This window comes from Ctenocephalides felis, unplaced genomic scaffold, assembly GCF_003426905.1.
Source record: "Ctenocephalides felis isolate EL2017-DRISC unplaced genomic scaffold, ASM342690v1 CF-g0.4_SCAFFOLD_01886, whole genome shotgun sequence".
Classification (NCBI taxonomy): Eukaryota; Metazoa; Arthropoda; class Insecta; order Siphonaptera; family Pulicidae; genus Ctenocephalides; species Ctenocephalides felis.
In genome coordinates this window covers 7249124-7267131 of record NW_020538040.1, presented here as the reverse complement: position 1 = coordinate 7267131, position 18008 = coordinate 7249124, and the positions used below count along the sequence as shown (strand labels likewise).

The 18008-nt window shown below is 28.0% G+C and overlaps 1 protein-coding gene and 1 long non-coding RNA gene across 2 annotated transcripts in view; both read left to right on the top strand.

Moving 5' to 3' along the window:
- Positions 1-18008, top strand: part of LOC113378632 (E3 ubiquitin-protein ligase highwire-like) — a 374874-nt gene that overhangs the window by 247384 nt on the left and 109482 nt on the right. The gene's annotated exons all lie outside the window — the stretch shown is intronic.
- Positions 7776-8084, top strand: LOC113378379. Its single transcript, XR_003367174.1, has 3 exons — positions 7776-7795; positions 7851-7977; positions 8047-8084. It is a non-coding gene; the product is annotated as an uncharacterized LOC113378379 (long non-coding RNA).

Sequence of the window (18008 nt, the reverse complement as noted above, 5' to 3'; positions counted from 1 at the left end):
CCACGTACACACACATATATATATATATATATATACACATACATACATGCATTTTTTCTATTGTATGCAAAAATGTTCAGAAACCTTTGAAACATGAAGATTTACTATTATTAACTTTCCGTAGGGTAAGTTATAGTAATCGCAAAAAAATCGAAAATGAACATTTTTATAACTTTATGTTTCAAACGTTTCTGAACATTTTGGCATACCTTAGAAAAAATGACACCGATCAACCGATTTGAATAATTCAAAAAACATTCGATTCGTATTGATAAGGAGACGTGCTGATTAGTTTTTCGCGAAGGCAGGTCTAGCCGTTCCGAAGATATGAGGCAAAAAGTGCCAAAAACGGTAACTCATTTTTTAAGAGAACGGAGCGTCCGATTTGAATAATTCAAAAAACATTTTACTTGTTACTTGTTTAACAAGATAAAGAATTGATTTTTGAGAAGGCAGGTCCAGCGGTTATGGAGTTTTAATGAAAAAAAGCCATTTGGCGGTCAAAAATGATCATTAGACATATGCATATCAATTTATCAGATATTTTATAGAGATTTTAATAATCTGTACACATTTGTGTAACTTTTTTGGGTTCCGTACTAAGATTTTTAATTTTGAAGTTTATATGATTCAAACAAATGTTCTCAACATTTTCGACAGTATGGAATAACCGATTTGTATGATTGAAAAATCATTCGGTTCGTAAACGATCGCGAGGCGTTTTTGCTAAAGGTAATTTTGCCGTTTCGGAGGTATGGAGCGCAAAGGGTATAAAAACGATTATGCAGTTTTTGAGAGAACGGATCATCCGATTAGATTAATTAAAAAAACATTTTGTTTGAGTGGACGGTGTGCAAAAAATGCTTTTACAAAAATTTCGTAATTTTGAAAAGTTAAAAAAAAACATTTATTAAAAAAACTCAAAGCTCTAATTAATTCCTATTTTCGAAATTTTTCATTATTTTCAAAAAAACTAAATTTTCAAAAATTTCAAAACACATCAGAATTTAAAAAAATGATTTCTTACAAAAAAATTGAAAATATTTCGAAATTTTCAAAAAAAATCGAATATTTTCAAAAATTTCCAAATTTTCCTAAAATGTAAAAACGTTTTCTTTAAATTTCAAAAAAATTATAAACGTTTTTTTAAATTCCAAAATATTCCAAACTACAAAAATTCAATATTTAAATTAAAATTTAGATAATATTCTAAATTATCAAAAAAATCAAATTTAACAATTGAACAAATTTTCTTGTAAACATATACATACGAGTATGTTGTTTGTACAATACGCTCGTCGCCTAATTTAAAAAGCACTTATGAGTTTAAAGCATGTATTTATAATAAATAATCTATTTGATATTATTTTAAACAATTATTTTCATTTCTCGAATTTTTAATTACTGTACGGGAAGTTCCAGCAATTTGCCTTAATGCACCATACCATACACCACTACTTACTTTTATTACTATTATTATTATTATTATCACTTACTCTGATTGACCTTCAACGCCTTCTTCTCGACCTTGACCTCCGCGCAATTGTGCACCGCCAATCGGACGGCCAAGGAACCTCCGTTCGGGTTCTGACCGGTTGTTTCGGATTTGAAGACCACCTGGCTGGCACCAGTGATTGCCAACAGATCCAGGGCCGAATTGGAGGAAAATATTGGCGAATAAACTGTCACCTTGCCAGGTGATCCTTTGATGTTCAACTCGCTCGTGTTGCTCGGAAGAGTCGAACGGTTTATTAGGATATTCTGAAAGATAAAGGATAAACTAAATACAATATCTTTTGCAAACTAAGATATTATTGTACAAGTATTATTGTCATCGATAATAAAGATTGAAACGACAATGGCCTTTAGACTTAGTCTTAGATGAGGTCTAATATAATATTATCATATTAATTGTTAAACTGAGAAGATCTCATTGGAGTTCTTCTTATGCATTGCTCTTAAATGTTGTCATTTTAGCTCATAGGAATCTTTATGTATTTCTGATTGCTAAATAGAACAGAGTTAAAAAAAAACAATATTAAAGATATATATTAATTATTAATTATATTAATAATTATTATTTAAAATAATATTTAACAAATTCAAATTATTCCGAGTAATACGGCATTTATACTATAAATTCATGTATAAAAATTTTCAAGACAATTTTTTCGCAAACTAAGATATAATTAGCCCAAACCATTAGATATGGTTTAATAACAAAGACATCTTAATTATTTAACCAGTTAATTGTGGCGTTCACATCAAGGAGTGCGCAAGGTTTAGTGTCGTCCGGATAATCAAACTCATGACGAGTAAGGTCTGTTCAAAAAGTTTTCGTAATTTTCGTTTTTTCAAAAAAATATTTATTTATTCGTCTACATTAATGTGGTCCCCTTCAAAGTAGTCCCCCCCAGATATAATACACTTATGCCAGCGTTTTTTCCAATTTTCGAAGCACCCTTGATATTCACTTTTTGATATGTCCTTGAGCACTCTCAGCGATTCGGCCTTTATTTCTTCAATCGAGGAAAACCGCCGTCCTTTCATGGGTCTCTTCAACTTTGGGAATAGGAAAAGTCACACGGAGCCATATCTGGTGAATTTTTGCACTTTGCAACACTTTATTTCATTTTTTACGCAAAATTTAATACAAATTCTTTGACTTTTCAATTCTTCCATTGTAAAAATCGCCGAGCTCAGAAAAACACGTCGAACCTTAGCGACTACCACAGACAAAGTAAACAGTGAATATAGCTGAAAATTTCATCATACTTTAGGGGCATGTATACCAACACAATAAAAAAAAAAATTGACAATCAGACACTCCAGACCCGCGAAATTTAATTATTAGTAATTCCGGGTACTTTTTGAACAGACCTCGTATATACGCCACATAGTAAGTTGCTGTTGGTAAGATATCGGATGAAATATATAAATTGGAATATTTTACTTCCTTAATTTTGGAACATTTTACTTCCTTAACATAATATTAAATACGTATTAAATTAAAACAGCATTAAATCCGAATTAAATATTATACATGTAAGAGAGAGAGAGAGGAATAGATTATTCTGTCGTTTGTCGCGACGCGGCGCTTACGCGTTTCGATATTGCTTCTTTGTGCAGTTTAAAATTCTCAAAATATTTCAAAACTAGTTGGTAATGGTATTTTGCCTTGAGGCAAGTTACACGAACTTCCCGATATGTGTAAATAAACGACTTAATATTATTAATTAATCAATAAAAAAATATTGATTTATGAGTGATTAAAAGTATTCCGAGTGGATTTATTACACACAATTGAACACGAACGAAGACGTTCTAAACGAAGCAAATTTTCAAAAATCAGCAATTTTTATAATTGAATCAGTTTCCGCAGGACTTTAATGGTTTAGTATGTTCATTAAGACCAAGTACTTTATCGTTATACCAAGTAAATCGTCTAATTTTAATTATAACAAACGTCAAAAAAACTACTCATTTTCTCAAACTTTAATGAATTTTTAAAACTAAACTACTTGTCGTAAGACCGTAATATTTCAGTAAGTTCTATAAGACCATGATATATACGCCAAAAAAAGTTTCATAAAAATCGGCTTAAATTTTTTTTTCAACAGTTAATTACCAGAAAACGGCTCGGTAGATTTTCATCTAAAACTAATCAGTATCATGCCCAAATAATATCTTTCTAACAGTTTTTGATTTTTAAAATCGATTCTGTAGTATGAGCTTAAATGCGGACGAAAAGTTTAACGCCTTTTTCCGAATTATAAAGAAACGGCTCGGCAGATCGTCGCACAAAACTGAGAATCGATAGTCCTCATTGAGATACATCGAATGGCTTTTAAATTTCTGAAATCGATTCAGGCGTTTTTGAGCAAACGTCTATCAAAGGTCTAATTTTGACAAATGCCAAAAAAACGATAGTGATTTTTGCAAACTTCGATGAGTTTTTAATGTTAAACGACTTGCCGTAGGGCCGTATTATTTTAGTATGATCTATAAGACTATGGTATCTACCGTCAAAAAAATCATGAAAATCGCCGAAAAAAAATTTTAACACTTCATTTAACAAGAAAACGGCCCGACCGATCTTTACCAAAAACTAATCAACACGATTCCCAACCAATATCTTTCAAACGGTTTTTGAATTTTCAAAATCGATTCAGAACTGTGGGCTAAAACGTGGACGAATTTTTTTTCACTTTTTTGTTATTTATAAAGAAACGGCTCAGCCGATCGTCGCACAATACTGAGAAACGCTAGTCCTTATCGAGATACATCGAAATGGCTTCTAAATTTTTGAAATCGGTTCAGCCGTTTTTGAGAAAATGTCGATTTACGGCAAAAAATCTGTTCACTTACACACACACACATACACACATACTTTTTCCAAATTTGGTCTCATTTAATTCAGAATGGCTTGAAACATCGAGAAAACATGAAATTAGCGAATCGGATTTTTTTATGAAAACAAACTTCTTCTTCGGGAAGTTAATAAAACACTTTTTTTTGAAAAGTTTTTTTCCTAAAAAAGTCAATTTTTTTCAAAAATGTAAAATATATTATAAATCTAATTTATTCAAAGTTTAAAAAAAAATCAATCTTGTACGGGAAATTCTAGCAATTTACCTTAAGGCAAGATGTCATAGTGCCACATGCCACCACTAGTTTTATGCCAAATCTATAACTATCTTCAATTAATACTAGAGTTCGTCTTCAGAAACTGCACGAAGATAGTTGAACAATGACCGTTACCATTTACAAATCTAATTCCCGAGTTATTTCAAGAAGCAGAAAATATTTTAACAAGTGATCGAGTTAAGTTCAGGAGCAAGTAGAGAAGGCAGTCGCCTTCGGTTGCATTCAAAAGCATCCGGTGTTCGGAGGCTATTTTCATACTCTTACTGAGGAGACGACCGACGAACTTTCGAACGAAACAAACACTAGTAGTTTATTATTATTTCTAACTCTCTTTCATTCCACTTATACTTACACTTACACTTACACTTGGACTTTGACTTACACTTATTTACCACGCTTACTCACCTACAATTACTGACACTTACCTACACGAATAAATAAGTAACACTTTGGCTAATCCATCATCTCGTAGGTATTATACAGGTTCAGTATTTATAGCAAAGATATAGTAATGAACTTCCAGAATTAAAAGATAATTACCAGATTTTTTATATGCTAATGATTCAAAACATTTCCGATCACTTAGATATACTTTAGAAAAAATATAGGCAAGATATATAGAACCTGAGTATAAGTGACGGAAATTTGGGGGGGGGGGGTTTATTTTTGCTAATTGTCTCAAATAGGATTTTAATTACCTACTGGTGTCATATTACATTACTTCTTATAAAGGAAAAATGCAACTGTGTATTTTTCATTATTTATATATCGATGCCATTTTTTATATATAATTGACAAAAGATTTGCCTAATGTTGGACAGTTTAAGCATAAATATTTATAAAAATTCGTTTTTCTTTATACTTCTTATAAAGGAAACATGCAACTGTGTATTTTTCACTATTTATATATCGATGTCATTTTTTATATATAATTGCCTAAAGATTTGCGTAATGTCTATATAGGACAGTTGTAAACATATTGTTGAATAAAAAAAAGGATTTTATAATTACAAATTCTATTTGACGATTCAATGAAAACAGCTTCTTTGAAAATGAATCTATTTTTTTTTTAATTAGATTTGTGGACTTTTAGTAAGAATTTCATTATTCGATTTTATGTAATACTCTGTCTTTATTTATGATTTTATATTACCCCATGTAGAAATTAATATCGGTACAATATATTACCAATATCGGTTTTCTGTGGCCGTGATTGCCTATATTGCACAAATATCGGCGAACGTCGGTTCTGTGATGATGTCAACTAATCGACCAGGCCAACGTCAGCCGATATTGAGGCAATAATCTCTATAAATGGCCTTGTCCAATATTGGTCTCAAACTAAAATAGAAATATTGATGCAATATTTTTTATCATCGGCTAATAAATATTGTCCTCAAATAGAAGAATAAATATTGATGCAATATTTTTTTATCATCAACTGATAAATATTGTCCTCTAACTAAAATAGAAATATTGATGCAATATTTTTTTATCATAGGCTGATAAATATTGTCCTCAAACTAAAATAGAAATATTGATGCAATATTTTTTTATCATGGGCTGATAAATATTGTCCTCAAACTAAAATATAAATATTGATGCAATATTTTTTATCATCTGCTGATAAATATTGTCCTCAAACTAAAATATAAATATTAATGCAATATTTCTTATCATCGGCTGATAAATATTGTCCTCAAACTAAAATATAAATATTAATGCAATATTTCTTATCATAGGCTGATAAATATTGTACTCAAACTAAAATATAAATATTGATGCAATATTTTTTTATCATCGGCTAATAAATATTGTCCTTCTCTAGAAAAATAAATATGATGTAATATTTTTTATCATCAATATTGTAAGTATTATTATTTAATTAACTTCTCGAAAAAGAAGTTTGTTTTGTGAAAAAATCTGATTTGCTAATTAAATATTTTGTCGAAGTGGAATGAGATCAAAGATCTATATATTCACATATATCCTATGCTACAATCTAAGCAGTAAAGGATACTTAAAAGGTTTATTCAGACGAAAAATGCAGAATAAAATTACGAATAAAATGATATATAATTCGACATGTGTATTCATATAATTTTCTTGAAATTTTCCAATTTTTTTAGAATTTTGGCACTGCAACTCGCCTATAGGCCAAACCGTTTAAAATACCAAGTTGTGATATGTGGAAGAAAAACTAAGAATTTTGAGACGATTCTAACGATGTATAATACTTTATACGGTTTCTTTATGAAAATCTCAAATGTTGAGAATAGTATAAAAATTCAGTTTTCCTTTCATTATAAAAAAGTTATAAATGTTACAGGGTAATTTATTTTAAATACTGTCCGATATATATAAAACTAATTGAAAACTTTAATTTTATTTACTCATACAATTATAAAATAAAAAAATAATAATAAATGGACTGGGATTTGAACCCCAAAATCAAAATTAAAACGCTGTGATGTTAACCATTACACCACGAAGATATACAATGGTATTGTAGCAACTCACTATCTTGTATTGCAGGTATAGGATTCTAGAACTTTCTATGCCTTCTATGCATGACGCATGCCACAAGAAGCGCCGCGCGTCACACACGGCGTCATTAGCCTTTAATGCAAAATTGTTAATTATAGTATGTTTTAAGATACTAGTTTTGCTGGAAATAATCGAATAATATTTTCAGTTATGTGTAATGTGTAATAGTGTTATAGTGTACATTGTTTTCTAATGTGTGTAATGTGCATTGGTGCGAAATATATACCACAAACAAGTTTGGTAAACAATTGTTTAGTAAGCATTGTCTCTGAAAAATATACAATATTTCATTTCTTTGTTGTTACTTTGGATTAAAATACAAAGGTTTGAAAGTTCAACTTAATTTTACGTCATCTGATTTGATTTGGGATGGATAGATTAAGTAATAAGTTATGTATATCTAACATAACCTTAGTTTTAATAGACGAATTCTTTTTACTATTGGTGAGTATAATACTTAATTATGCGTTTATGCATTGTAACTAATAGCTATTTATTTTTAGAATAATTACTGCTAACTACATTATTATTAGTATCTCTAATAAATAATCGGAAACTAGCTATTCGAAATGTCAAAATTTGCAAGTTTTCAATAAAAATGGTAAGAAATGCAAGATAATTTTATTTTTCTCACTAAGGATTTTTATATTGATCAGGAGTTTAAACACATTGAGAAATCAGTTGTACATATTACGTGAAATATAATAAAATATAACATAATAAAATATAACATAACCTAATCTTTTTGAGTGAAGACATACTGCACTTTCATATTTATAAAAGGTAAGACAATACTTGTTATAATATAATTATATGTCTCTGCATTTAAAACATATTCTTATTTATTTTCAGGTAATATTGTTGTAAGCGCAGAAAATAGAGAAACTGGTTTGCTTAGTAGTAAAATGTTATTGAAAAGTTTTTCATCAAAAGTTTGTAACTAAATAAATTATAGAAAGGAAAGATATAAATTTTGACAGAATAGTCATAATGTTTGATTATAATAAATGCAATGTGGAATGTCAATAAATCTGTACATTTGCATAGCAAGATTCTAGACTATGATATGAAGTCATTATTTTTTAAGGTAAAAGTAGAGTCGAGTGCATTTTACAATCTCATTTTAACGCTTTCATAAATTATTCATATTGATAATATATAATGATATATTATAAATTTATTAACAAGGAATACGAGGTTTCAGATGACAATACAAACTTGGACAAAAATATTTTGGGGTTATGATTGAAAAAGTTCCCCAGTCACTGTTCTAGACGATGAAATAAATATTTCATAATGGATAATAAATATATTAACAACAAATAAAATATGTTCAGATGCTGTGAAATGTTTTATCGAGTGATTATGTTATAAATAGTTAAGTTAATTTGCTTTTATTACTTTTATTACTTTACCTACCTTACATTTGATATATATCACGTAAATTATAATCGAATAATTATTCGATTATAATTTACTTGATATATATCAAATGTAAGGTAGGTTTTCCAATGACTGTTCTAGACGATGAAATAAATATTTCATAATGGATAATAAATATATTAACAACAAATAAAATATGTTCAGATGCTGTGAAATGTTTTATCGAGTGATGATGTTATAAATAGGAAAGTTTATTTGCTTTTGTTATTGTTATAAAAAAAGTTTACTTGATATGTATTAATAAATATCTATTAAAAAAATAATCAATATTTATGACACTTTTGTGTTTTATAAATAATCATATTTTTAATGCAGTTATATATTTGTATCATTGTTTATATTTAATAAATGAATTTCCACAAAAACATTCTTAATAAATTTACGTATATGTTCATTTCAGAAATAAATAAATAAATAAATAAATTTCAGGTGTTTTATTGTTAAATAAATGACATTGATTTATGCGTTATATTATTTCAACTTCAAATCTTCAAATATTTGTGTAATATTTCAACATCAGTTATAAGTTTCAGAATAATTCAATAATTAATAATTCTAAATGTTTACCAGCTCTCTGTCTAATTGTATATTACCTTACCAACATTCAACAATTTGTAGGCAACATTGGTTCCAAATTTCCAAATATAGACCAATATAGACCAATGTTGGTTTACCTATATGGCCTCAATATAAAAAATGTTCAATTTTTATGACCAGCCGATATTGGTTTCAAATTTGACCAATGTAGATTTTATATTGCTTGTAGATTCAGACCATATTAATTTCTACATGGGACATCTTATATTTTTTTTATCTATGCGAAATGTGATTTAAGCATAAAAATTTATCAAAATGGAAATAATTCAACTTTTAGAACTTTTATTGTCACAAATTGATAGTAAACTCAATTTGTATCGATTTATATAGATTTTATTTTTGCAACTTGTCATAAATTTTGATGATATACATATTTTCACAGTCTTCATTCATTTAACATAAATTTTAATAGTGTAAATATTGGTTTAATTTTTTTTTATCAAAACATTTTTGAAGGATTTGGAACCGAGATTTATAATTAACTTAATTAATAAGTATAAACTAAACATATTTTTCGGCCAATCTTTACCAAAACAATAATGAAATCTATTTGCAACTTCTGTCTTGGGAACGATTTTTAAATTGTCATACCTGTTTTAATACTATTTAATTAATATTTTATATTTAACTGCTACTTACAATTATTTTGTATTTAACTGATTCATGGATCTCATACTTGGTATTTTTTCTAATTTTTGTGTTAAACAATTTAGAATGACTGGAAACGTCGTAGGCATATAAAATTAGAGAATTGCATTTTCAAACAAAAACATAAATGAGAAATTGATTTTTTAAATGAGAAATTGATTCTTTAAAATATTACATATGTTTTATGAGACGTTTTGTAATATTTGTGAGTAAACATTTCAAAATGTAAATAAACGATAAGTATGTAAGATGTCATACATACAATCAGTATGTAAGATGCCATAAAAATGTCATTAGCACTTTTCTAATTATATGTTTAAGGTTAAAAGCATTCCGAGTTATGTACAAATTATATTCTGTATTTAACATTTTAAATTCATATAGCAGTGAGATATATTTTAACCAATATTTACAAACGCCTATATGGATTTTCGGTTACAATCTGTTTAATTTCACCTTTGAACAATTTATTTTCATCATGCAAACAGATTCAAAAGTTGATGAATTTGCAATTATTATGATTCTCCGTTTTCTTTAATTTTCAGCAAATATATTATTATTTACGACTTGCTTGTATATTAAATAAATAAATTTAAAGATACAGACACACAAAAGATATTCTGCAGAAGCACATTCGCAGCAGAATGAAAATAAGTAAATGAATTGAGTAAATATTTTTGAAAGAGTTCATCTTAAAAATATTGGATATTAAAAATTGTTTTTTTTTTGCTATTCCTTAGTAATTCTATAATACTCGTATGTACAATTACTCGTAGGCTTAAATATTTTTACATCAGGACTAAAACTATAAGCTAAACATATCCAACATCGAATCGGATCACCACTTGCTTTTCCTTTATTTAATAAACCGTCAAAATTACTGAATGTTATATTAGAACGACAGATTGTAATTCTTAAATGTAAATTAAAAAAAGGTTTTAAATTAATTTTAAAATACTAAATGATAAAAATTTGTTTAAGTTTTTGATATACAATTTAAATCCAAGATTTTACCAGTTGAGTCAACTTAATGCTGTAATCCTTAGTTTGCGCAGATATATATATATATATATATATATATATATATGTATTTTTGTGTGTATAGAAGTATGTATAAGAAAATATAATATATATACATAATAAAGGTTGTAGGCCGCGTTAGTCACAACAAAATGTTCTCCCGAGAGTATTGCATGCAACAGCTGTGCATTTTGCGACTTTAGTCGACATCATATGAAATTATATGCAAGAACAAATTTTATATATATACTATATGACCCGACAGACCTTGCCCTGTACCCACGTCCACAATTCAAAAGTTCCAATTTTTTTAATATCCTATCTTATACTTTTTAATATCCTATTTGATGTCATATGCTTTTCGGCAATAATAATGTTGACATTACAGTTTTCTTGTATATTATATTCTAATATTATCAAGGTTCATAATTTCAGCTAAATTCAAATTTCAAGTGAGTTGACATTTCTAGCAGATGACAGTTCAAATGTTTGAAGTGATAAGTGGTTTTTTGTAATTTTTGTCATTTATTTCTACAATAATACTATAGTTTTATTGTGAATCTTAAAAATTTTCCTTAACACACTCTAAAAAGATTTATCCAAATCCGAATAACCGTTTAGTAGAAGTATCAAATTATTCACCCGTACAAAAGAATTTGATATATATTTATATATCTATATCTATATATATATATATATATATATATATATACATGTATCATTTCCTCCATCATCAGTTTCTTTGGATATAATTAAGCGTCATTTTCGCACTGACAGATGAAACGGCGCTCGTTCGGTCTTACTTGGTCGTTCTTGAAAAGAACTCTAATAATGTCGAAAATAAATATAAAAAGAGTTAAAAACAAACGAGACTAAAGAACTAAAAACACTAAAAAACAACAAGAAAACCTATTCACTTAAAACGAAACGATGCGATGCGAACTGATGAGACTAAAATACCGCAAACTGCATTTATGTACTCTTGCAATGCCACATTCCATAGGATAGACGAATGGATAAATGAGACCGAGGAATAACTTAAAATTAATAATTTAATAAAATATTGATGCTAATAATTCAATAAAATACTAATATCTTGTTTAGTCGCATTGCCCAAATAACTTTTGTTCATTGTATTCATTGACCTTTCTTTCTATTACTGGTCTAAGAACTGCATCTATCCCCTATGAAACATCAGCAAATGTTAGGTAGTATTATTTTTACAGAATTTTGTCACTTCTAGACTTTGAGTTTAATTAACTCATTATTAGCTTTTATTTATAAAAAACACTTCACATTTTACAAGTGGATAATTCTACTTTTGGCACATTTCAAATTATTTTAACATAGCCATAGGACATTATGTTACATAGTTATGAAATTTATTAAAACTCCTTCGATAAACTCAGGTTGTTGCGTTATAATTTAACCCTTGTAGGCGTGGACTGTATTAAACACTGATTTGTTTGTATATTATGTAATTGTTGCAATTATTATTACAATCACTGATTTGTAACTAAGTTACACTTAAAGAGGATATGTTTATTCGGTATTTATTATACATGTTGTTTTGCGGACATTACTTTTAGAAGTCAACAATTAGTTCCATCAAAACATTCCTCTATTCCCTCCACCAGGGGTAGCAACCATCCCGTGTAAAAGCTCAATGTCATGAAGATTGCTGTCGAATAGACATATTTAACATAATTCTTCATTCACCAGTTTCTGTGTTTTTTTTTGCAAAAATATCATCATCTTCGTTTTGTACTTGTCTCGTGTTTCTTTAGGAAAATTCACATTTATCTTTAAGATGAATCTAGTCAAAATTTTTCAATTTATTTCGAATTAAAAACATTGTACTATTATTAATTTCCCAAAAAAATCTGTCGCGTTCAAATAAATGATTATAAATAATAACTGTCAATTTTATAACTTCTAGGAATTGGTTGTGACAATATTATACACTAGTTAAAAGTGGCATTTAGCCTTAAGGCAAGTAGCATAACTTCCTGAAATGTGTAAGAATTGACTTAATCAATCGAAATTGAGATTTAGATATTTAGATAATATATTCAAATGTTCATTTCAAAAATAAAGTAAAACTAAACATTGCAATTTTGATTAAAATTTAATCAAACACATTTAAATTAACTATAATTAAATTAATTTTATTGCACAGGCAGAATTAATTATATTGGTGATTATATGTATCTCACTTCATTTCGTCAAATTAATCAGGTTTATTTTTTCTATATCATATATTTATAATATATTATAAATTTTATCTTAGATTTAAACCTAAGGGTAAACTTACGTGCTATAATTGGTGGCGCCCCTGTGGAGAGCGGAAACAATTAAAATTGAAGTAAATTTATTTATACTTTTGTTATCTATGACATTAACTAATTATTTTGCAAATTTATATAGATTCTTAATGCTTATATGCAAAAAAATATTTAAAATTTTATCATATTTTGGCATACGAAATAATGTATACTATTATCGATTCTGGCTTGCTTCTGAATAAATAAATGAATAAATTCTTGAAATCGGTCCAGCCGTTTTTGAGGAAAAATCGATTCACGGCAAAAAATCTGTTCACGCACACACGCACACTCATACTTTTTCCAAATGTGGTCTCATTAGATTCAGAATGGCTTGAAACGGCGAGAAAACATAAAATTAGAGAATAGGGTTTTTGATGAAAACAAACTTTTCCTTCGGGAAGTTAATAAATAAATAATGACTTCAAGAATTTTTTAATAATTTACTATGTACAAATGTTATTTTATATAATATAACGCATATTGAGCACTTGTGAAATTCGATTATTTCTCATGAGTTAAGTAATACTCGTTATTAAGATTTTAATATAAATTTTAATATTTTAAATTTCTTCGGTACCTTCACAACTTCGAAACAACTTTCTTTTTTTCATTCTGATAGAATCTGCATTAAAACATCGATACTTCATCGATACAAACAATTGTTTAAAATATAATTAAATAAATTATATTATAATTAATTAAACAAAGCCTTAAGAAATATCAAATTACAGATTCAAATTATAGATAGATTTAGTACTTCAATTCGTGGTATAGAACATAAATATTTTGCTCACATTATCATTTTTCGATATATTTATGTAACGTCTTTTTGTATTACTCTATATAAATTTATAATATTGCTTTTAACCATATGTATCAACGTCCATTAGAAATTTATATTTTACTAATGTCAGGTGCATTTTTTTCATACGACTCATCCTACAAACTCTGAAGAATTTAAAAAATATTCACAACCATCAATTTTATGTCAAATGACGTCTATTACTTAATTTTTTACATTACTAATCAAAGTGTGTTAACTATTTATGTATTTATGAATGACGATTGCAGTAAACAATGTTATCATATTAATGGCGGGTTATCAACCGCGCTATACAGAGGTTAAAGATTTCAGTTCAAATATGGCTATATATCTGAAATTATGCAACAATTTTGTTCCGATCATAAACCTAATAATATATATTTAATACAGAGTATATTTTATAGATATGACATAATTATTGATGATTTCATTCATAATAAACAAGCGCGGTTGATCTGTTCAACCGCGAATTTTGATCTGATGGACTTTGGAATTGATAGTTCCAATTTTTATTAATAACTAGATCATAGAAAATATATGAGTATGTAATTATAGTGTAAATATAACGTATATATATATATATATATATATATATATATATCCATACTAAATGACAAGTGTCTCTATATACAGTTACAATATATATAAATTCCTCAATACCTTGCCGCAGGCTCAGCATCGAAAAGTATTCCATCGCCATCGATTATTATTATTGAATAACGGACAAAGTTATTAATATCTCTCTTATTATTGTATGTTGGAGGCCAAAGTGAAAGTTTGCCATTGCTCTCGCACACATTTATAAATATAAAAGTATCGACTTAATGCATAATATAAATACATCAAACGATCGATCCCATTGCAGAACCACCATTACCATTACTAAGACGTTGAAGAATGCGCTTAATGGTGGTTATTAGTCGAAACCTAAATGTTATTATTGGAAGATAGATAGATAGATTGAAGTAGGAGTTGTAACTTTTAAAATGTAATGAAAATGTTAATGATCTTTATTAAAACATATTACTCTGTATCGCTTTATACATTCGGGGACTTCAACTTTAATTGACACAAACCTCACATTAACATTTTTAAAATTTGTATGTCTTCATAACTTTCAAAAATTGTTGTATTTCTTAAGAATCATAAATGGTAAATTTTAGGTACAAATCAATTAGAAAAACAACGTGATTAATACTTTATTGAAAAAAAAATTTTTTTTTTATTTGATGTTTTTCATACTTACTATACCTTAGTCATACATTTATTCTGGTATGAGAGATCACAGAAATCTTATAACAAAATAAATTCCTAGTTTTCTATAACAAGCTTGCATTGTGTTTTATATGTATTTCCTTATATACATGCACATCTCCATACATACATACATATACCTATGATACTCATATATTTATTATGCTCGAAATAAAAACAGAAATCGTACTTATTATAAGGAAAAACTTGATATCTTGTGTCTCTGATATAATTTTTCACCAATTAATTTAAATCTTTCATTGTTCTCAATGCATCTGGTAGTTTATTGTATAGATTATTTGTCTTCAACAAAATTTGATGTGATAGTTTTTATTTTGCCTAGTTTGATGATCTTGAATATCTTGGTCTCTGAATATTTATTGTAGTACAAGTTTTGATTTTACTTGGACACAAAATGATATTTTCACTTGAGATTTATAAACCGAAGTGTAAATTTATTATCATACTGCTTTGTTCCAATTGTTTTAACAATTGGAGCCATTTAAAGAAGTGTTTAAATATTTTTAGACCATGTCCTACATCGTTTATGAAAATTTTTATGCCCTCATACATTGTAGCCTAAAAAGAAATTTCTTGAGAAGTATAAATGACAAGTTTTATCTAGCTTTTTTTAAAAAAGTAGAATGCCTCATGTAAAATTTTCCATTTGGATTTACAAAAGCTTAAGCGAAAAGGTTTTTCGTGTGGTTTTACTGTTCAAATCATGATCTTTTTATTATTACGTTTCTTCAAATTTAATTATTTCTTTCAAATTTAAACCTAGAACAATTGTTTTCTTAACAAAAATTTGAAGGTCATGTTTTTAATACAGTATAACTAGTTGTTTTTATTACCTGCATATGAATAAAATTGGATACATTCTTATAACCAAATTGACATTTTTTAAATTTTATCTCTAAGTTTAGACTAGTAGTAATTTCCGAAACGGCTGGACCGATTTTGACGTTTTTTTTGGCAAGTTGCTGAATGTTCTTAAGCTGGGTGAAACTTAGGATGCAATAATTTAGGAAAAAGTATTTTATTTTATCTCATTTAGTTGTGTCCGTGATTTCGTTCGCTTGATATCGAGTTTGCCGAGGTTGGCTTCGAACCCAGAATTACTTCATACTAGTTAACTCTCTACTATCCAATATCTAATCTCATCTAGTTCTTGTACCCCATGGTTAAGTATAATTCAATTTACCTCGTTTTTTACTCATCCGACAGTCAAACATGATAATAAATTATCATTGCTTCGAGTTTAAAAAATTGATAAAAAATAAACGAGCAGTCCCCCAAGGGGCACATTAATTTTTTTTCACACGAAAGTCGTTAAGCCGTAACAAACACATGTGGGCTCATGGTGGTAATTTCATAGATAATATAAAAGGGCACATGATAAAAAAACACAAGTCACAAATTTGAAAATGCTGCTGGAAAATATCTTAGAAGTAAGTTAATTAATAATTTTCCAATATTGTAAAATCATCAGTACTAAATACATTGTCCATTATCTTGTTACAAAAATACTCCGTCTCTGTATCCACCAAGCAATCCGCCCTATATATTTTTTCCTTCTGGTTATTTTTAACCGGCGTCCTTGTTGTATCCAAATGTCAAAGGACTTTTCTTGGAGATTATTAGAAGAAAGGCGCCCTTTGTTAGAGGGAACGAGATTTGTAACATCAGTTTCTTCTACTAAAACTATTTCTGGATCTTTAATGGAACGCAAGGAATAAACAACGGAAATTGTTTCCTCATGTCGGGGATGTACAATAGTTACTTAGTTTAACATTGGAACCATTTAGGCCCTAAATTTAGAGCAATGTTATTTAACATTTTAGACCATGTCCTACATTGATGTTTATAAAATTTTATGCCCTCATACAAAGTCATATTGTAACCTAGAAAGAAATTTCTTAGAAGTATAAATGAAAGTTTTATCTACCTTTTTTTAAAGTAAATGCCTCATGTAAAATTTTCCATTTGCACTTACAAAAGCTTAAACAAAGGGTTTTACTGGTTTAAAGATTCTGTTCAAGAATATTGCGATTATAATTGTGAAAATTCAAATCATGATTTTTTTTATTAATTACCCATTTTCAAATTTAATTATGTTTTTTAAATTAAACCTAGAACAATTGTTTTCTTAAGAAAATTTAAAGGGTATGTTTGTTAATACTACATTTGTTGTTTTTAATACATGTTTACGAATAACCTAGGGTAATAATATATATAACCAAATTGACATTTTTAAAATTTTATCTCTAAGTTTAGACTAGTAATAATTTCCGAAACGGCTGGACGGATTTTGACGCAACTTCTTTTTCAAGTAGCTGAATGCAATTTTTAAAAAAGTGGTTCTTAACTTCCCGTAGGGTAATTATAGTAATGCGCCTAAAATTGAAAATGAAAGTTTTTGCATATCTTCACGTTTCAGAGGTTTCTGAACATTTAGGCATACCTCAGAAAAAATTGACGTGTTGTGTTTTGTGTGCACGCATTTTTTCGTCTACATTTTCGGCCGCACGGATTAACCGATTCGAATGGTTTAAAAAACATTTAATTCTTATTGATAGGGAGATGTGCTGATTAGTTTTTCGCAAAGGCAGGTCCGGCCTTTTCGGAGATACAGAGCAAAGGGAGCATAAAATAGAAATCGAGGTTTTCGGAGAACAGAGGATCCGATTTGAATGAACCAA